Below are 6,846 nucleotides of genomic sequence, written 5' to 3' on the forward strand. Positions count from 1 at the left end.
TATGTGATTTCATTTTTTTTTTTTTTTTTTTTTACCAGTCTTCTTCCCAAACACTTGATAATCAATGATAATTTCAAAAATTTTTCACGTATGATTTCAAATTTGGTATATGTTATCATATACCATGCAAACTGGTCATGGTATATGATAGAATACAATAGATTTTACTACATTTTTACTTAGTTGAAAATTATTACATCATCCCACTAGTCATGGATATATGGCATTGCAAAACTTTTGAAATGATCCTCATATAAAGTAATTAAGATAAGTGATCTCAGAAACCAAACTTCATTTCTAATGCAAAGCTGTATAACTGAGACCTCCACATGGCCCTAAAGGGAATGCAGAGAACCGACGAGGGCTTCTGACCTAATGTCCAATCCTTACCTTCTCATGGTGCACCCTGTTGGGTATCTACCTGGATACTGAACGAACGAGGATGGGCTGGCAATTTGGGATTTAGCCGACCAAATTGTATTCTTATTGAATTGAACCAGAATACAAAACGATGGTACATAACAGAATTTCGTGCCGGCTGGATGCATCACCCGGTTAAACAAGGCCCCCTCCGTTGTTTTCGCCAGGGAACTAGGGCAAACTGTGAAAAGTCGGCTACTGGAACAAATCTGAAAACACAACCCAACTCAACATCACCAGAGCCAAGATCAGTACTATCAACATAAGAAGCCTGAATGGCAAAGAAATGGAGCTAACCGAGGAATTAGATAAGTAACAGATCGACATAATAGGGGGAGACCGAAACAAAAAAGACAAAAACTGGTGAGATCTTTCTGAGCTATAAATACAAAATGTTATATTCAGACAATGACAATCAAGGAAAAGAAGGAGTAGCCATAGTATTCAACGCTAAATAAGAGGCTAATCTTCTTGGATGGCAGGCAATCTCAAGTAGAGTGATGTGGGCATATATCAGAATGGGGAACTGGACAATGCGACTTATTCGTGCCTATGATCTCACAGAAGGTTCTATTAAGGTAGAAGTGGAGGAATTTTTGGAGGCTTTAGACAAAGCAACTGACACAATGAAAAATGAAAAGTTGGTTCTTGTTGGGGATCTAAATAGCAGAGTAGGAAATGATTGTCAGACATACAAAAATATTTGGGAAAAGAGCAAAGCTAATAACAATGGCAAATACCTGTTGGATTTCTGCTCAGGACATGGACTGGTTATTACTAACACCATGTGTTCCAACATAAAATTGTGCAGAAATTCACATGGAGAGAAGAGGCAAGGAATAAGAAAAGTCTCATTGACTGTTATTGTCGATAGTGATGTTTTCTCCCTGGTACAGGACACTAGAGTGTACAGAGGATTTGAAATTGAAAGTGATCACTATTTAGTCTTGAGCAGGATAAAATTGAATTTCATATTGAAAAGAATAACATGTAATAAAGTTTTAAAGCAAATAAAAGTTGAGCAGCTCTCAGATGTGAACTGTAGACTAAAATACACAAAGATTATTGAAGAAAAAATGAAAGAGTTTGAGAACAGACACCAAACCTCAGAGATTCAGTGGCACGCCTTGAAGAAAACCCTGATTGATTCAGCCAGAGAGGCATGTGGTGAGGTTGTCTGCAAGGATAGAAAAATCAGAAGTCCATGGTGGACACAGGAAGTTAAAGAGGCAGTGAAGGAAAAGAAGAAAGCATATCAAATGTTCCTGGCAAATAAGTCAGCTTTTGCTCTTAGAGAATACAGAGACAAATGTAAGAAAGCAAAACACTGTCTAAAACTAGCTAAACAAAAGTCATGGGAGGACTTTGGCAAGAACATAGAAAATAAATATCAAGAAGGTGGCAAGATATTCTGGAGGTTGTTGAAGAAGCTTAGAAAAAAACCAGGAAAGAGTGCTGTGAAAGGAGTTAGAGATGATAAAGGTGACATGAAAACAGGAGAAAAAGATATCCTTGACGTATGGAGTAATTACTTCAAAAAATTGCTAAATGAAACAAGCAGTGATAGCATGGTGGTAAAAACACTCAACAGGCATACAGTCAACAAGAATACATATCCATACTTGAAGTAGAAAAAGCCATCAAAGGCTTGAAATGTAGAAAGGCAGCAGGAGTAGATAATATTTGACCAGAAATGCTCAAGTATGGTGGTATAAAAGTCTTACAGTGGCTGCATAGTTCAGAAGGTGGACAAAGGACGAAATCCAGATGATTGGAGTAGAGCTCTCATAGTACCATATTTAAAAAGGGAAATAAAACTGAATGTGAGAATTACAGCGGTATTTCCCTACTGAGTGTTCCTGGTAAGATCTATGCAAGTATACTTGAGAAACGGTTGAGAAGAATTGTGGAAGAAAAGCTGGATTCAGGCCAAATAGTGGCTGTCAGGATCAGATCTTCACTTTACAATAAATAGTTGAGAAATCATGGGCATATAACAAAGATCTGTATTTAAGTTTTGTCGATCTGGAAAAGGCATATGACAAGGTGCTAAGAGAGAAGCTATTCAATATGCTATATTTATATGGTGTCAACGGGACATTATATCAAGCAATACTTAGTCTTTATTTAAGTTTAATCTTTAGAGGTACCTGTGGCATAATAAATTAATAACTTAACATGTATAAAACCAACAGTAATAACTTTAATGAATTAAAGGTACAAATATTTCGTACTGAAAGTAACAGTACATCATCAGTGTAGATTGTGAACGGAGAACCTGTGGAACAAGTAAAACATTTCAGCTACTTAGGCACGATTTTTAGTGAAGATGGTAAATTAAATATGGAAATAGACAACAGAGTCAACAAAGCTGGTATGGTAGGAAGTAAACTGAATAAAATCATATGGAATAAGAGAGAAATTAGTCAGAACACTAATTAGCTGTATACAAGACAGTGTTCAAGCCATTTTTAACTTATGGATCTGAGAGCTGGGTCAGAAGTAAAACACTTGACCAAAGACTAAAAACTGCAGATATGAGAGTCCTGAGAAAGATTAGAGGCATGCACAGATAGCATTATCATGTTAAAAATGAGGATGTTAGGAAACAATTTAACATTGGCTTAATAATTACATTAACATTGGATTAATAATCATCGAGGAATGCGTTAGCAGAGCTAATCTCAGGTGGTATGGTCACTTAAACAGAATGGGCGAAGAAAGATCAGCAAAACAAGTGTTCTCTGCCAGGTTTGCAACAAAACGACCCAGAGGAAGACCAAGATATAGGTGGATTGATACGGTACAAAGTGCCTTAGACGATAGAAATATAAGATCTGATAATGTTGGAGTCTTGACAAGTAACAGACTGATTTGGAGGAAAATTGTAGATAGGAAGTTAGTAATGATGTAAATTTTTCATGTAGTACTATCACATCCTGTATACCCCTTGAGGGTACATGGCAGGAATCTGATGATGATGAGGATATATAGAAAATTCAGCAAAATTGTCTACTTGTGGTTTCTTATTAGCTTGTCACAGATATCTACATAGTAAATAGAAAAGCCTACAAAAGTAGCTGCATCCAGGGAAAGAAGGCCCAGATTTATAAAACCGTAACTTGATTAGCTAGTTTTTTCCTTTAAGGATAATCATATCAGCATTATTAGAACAAGTATAATTAGTCATAATTTAAAAATTCATTTATTAATATGTGAAGTAGGTGATTATGACACTGAAGAAACAGCTCTGAGTAGTGCTATGGCATAAGAATCTGGAGGGGAAAGATGTTAACAATGCATGGGACATGATCAAGGGATGTCTGAAAAAAGCAGTGTCAGACTGTATACCCAGTCAGGAGTTAGATGGGGCTTTAAGCAAGATATGTAAATAAAGAAAAGGTTGTGGAGGGTATGTTGTGATGTAGCTACTTTTGTAGCCGGCCTGGTTTCCCGAGCAGTTAGCGTATCCGCTCTCCAGCCAAAAGACTGCGGGTTCGAATCCTGCTGTGGGCATGGACGTTTGTGATTGTCTGTGGAAGTACTAGTGGTGGGAACAAGCGGTAGATGGCATTGATGTTGATGCAGTGAGTTGTAGAAACAGATTTGTATTTGGTGTCCTCCCTCGATGAGTCTGGACTCCCTGGAGGTGTCACGTAATAATAATAATAATATACTGAAAGGTGATTAGAAAGTTCATGAGCAGTAAAAAGCACAAGTAAGAAGGCTGACCAATATGGTAAGGCAAGCAGATTATTGGAGGAAGCTAGCTGAGCAGGCTAAAGAAAATGTCAGAGTTATGCTATGAATAATGTTACTAACAAGTGCTGATGGTAGGAAGATAACAAAAGCAACAAAACATTTGGTGTAAAATAAAGGTGTAACATGCAGGTGGGGGAGATAATGCAGTACCAGGTGTGACATTAACTGATGTGAGAACAGAGGTATATGAATTGAAGGTACTTAGGATAATGCAAAATGTTAGTGCTAATATTACATGGACATATTTGCCAGTGTAATACATAGGCAAGAAAGCTGGCAACTCCTTTGACAAAGGTGTTTAAGTTGGTTCTGGGAAGGAACCTGGGAATGGAATGAGAACAAAATAGTTTGCTTATGTAAAGGAGGTTCCAAGACAGAAATAGTAAATTAGGCCAGTCAGTATTTGATGGTTAAGATACTGAGAAGATTGTAAAAGACAGAATTTAGAGATGGATGGACAGGAATACACTTTATGGGAGAAAGCATAGTTTTTGTGAAGGATCTTCCTTTAGTAATCCACTCACTTTCATAACAGTGACAAATGAGTTGGATAAATGTAGCTATACAGTGATATGCTTGACTTGTCAAAGGCACTTCACAGGATACTACATGCAAATCTGTTAAGTAAATTTCAGGAAATGCTGATTGGAGTATATTCGTATGGATAAAAAGGTGGCTGATGGACAGATTTCTAGTAGTATACAGTCAGTTCTTGCCTTAGGACAGCCATTCCATTTAACACATTCATCAGATTTCACCTCACTGCTGCAACCCATGGACCAGGGTGTTATTGTTGTCTTTAAGGCATTTAAATGCTTTTGCTCTCAACTATTGCTACTAGTGAAAACTTCTCACTTTTGGAGGGAATATCGTGGAGATGAAGCATGGATACGAAGTGTGCCAATTGGAAAACGCTGCTGAAAACACATTCATAGAATTCAACAAACACAAGAATTTGGTCAAAAATGCTGCCAGCTAGAGTTGGAGGTATATATATTCAATATTTCTTTATTCTAATTCGCAATCATTAAGTGAACAGCGATATCTGTCATGAAGACATTCTCCTTTCACTAATGACAATGTGTCATTATTGACTTCTTGCTTATTGAACAAGTGTGCATGCTCACCAAGATGGAGGTAGACAATGAAGAGCATTTGTTAGAAGCTCTGGAAGAGCTCAGACAAGATCCTGCAGAAAAAAAAAATAGAACAACAAGTGGAAGCAGAATCTCCAAAAACGTTTACAGTAGAGAAAAATTGGCAGAGGCTTTTTGTTAATAAGTTTGTTGTTTGAGGAAATTGATCCCAACACAGACAGCAAAGGAGACAGAATAAGAAGCCCACTCCTGCTGTCACCTCATCCCCTGAGAGTGAGCTTAGACTTTGCATCAGAATGCATTTGGTGAACCATCCTCAAACAGCTTTGTTGCAATTTCTGAATTTGAAGAAATTTATTAGCTAGTCTATCCTGTTTCTTCTAATGAATTGTCCAATGATGACTTTTTTGAAAATTATTTAATAATTATGACTAATTAATAATTAATAAACTCAGCTTTGAAGAACTATTGCTCTCTTTGTTCTGCTGATTATTTTACTGGTAAGTTACTGAGCTCTGTGCATTCAAGTTGCATTATTTCTTACAGTTCAGTACTGTATGTAGAAATTTTATAATTTCTATAATATAGAAAATCTATAATATTATAATTTCCATAATTTTCAACTGTTTTAACAATGATACAGACCTGGAAAGAGCAATAATCAAGGAAGATGAGAGATCCTGCAGGATAACTTAGACTAGTAGTATGGGCAAAGGATAACGGCTGCTCGTTTAATGTGGTCAAGTGATTCATTTTTGGATGAACAAATCATAAGCAGTGTACTACATTGATGGAACTGGACTATAAGGAAATTATTGTTAAGTATCTTGAATGGAGCCTCCGTAGCTAGATGAAGCCCTTTGTTCAGACCTGGGTTTGATTCCCGTCAGCGACGTGAGAAACCTTTATCTAGTCTCTTTCGACTAAAGGTGAGTTAGCTGATCTTATATGGAGGTAGGGTTTTTTTTTTTTTTTTTATCCAGAAACTCTGGTTTTTCATCCCCCAAAACAGGCAAAATGGCCCTGTGAACACACACTTCTACAGACATAGGACACCTCCAGGAATAAGGAGTAACCAACCTATTCTGTAGGATTTTGGTTCTGAATGCCTACACAGTAAAATGTGTAGGTCTACGCATGAGCGTAAATTAGGATAGGATAGGACATCTTGAATACTTTGTCACCTAAAGAATCCACGTAGCCAGTCATATATGGATTCTTTAAGGCTGACCAAGTGGCAGGAGGAGGGGGCAGGTGACCAAGATTGTGAAAGGTGTATGGTATGCCACTTATGAGAACAGGCCATCTCTCTGAGTTACAGAGGCTAGCTAGCAGGTGCAGTTTTATTAGATGTAAGATAAATATTTAGGAATTAAAATACATTTTGTACATTTTTTTTCCTTTTTAGTTTCCGTTTCGTAACCACATGATCGGCACTTGTGATGTGTCTGATGAGAAATTGATATGTAAAAAATGATAAGTATTTGAAATTAAAGTGCTTACCAGATATCTGATAATTGTAATAATTTCAATACTTCTTTATTCTAATTCGCAATCGTTAAGTGAA

Source organism: Typopeltis vanoorti, chromosome 1 (assembly GCF_054136105.1).
Source record: "Typopeltis vanoorti isolate ZY-2024b chromosome 1, IOZ_Tvanoo_1.0, whole genome shotgun sequence".
Taxonomy (NCBI): domain Eukaryota; kingdom Metazoa; phylum Arthropoda; class Arachnida; order Uropygi; family Thelyphonidae; genus Typopeltis; species Typopeltis vanoorti.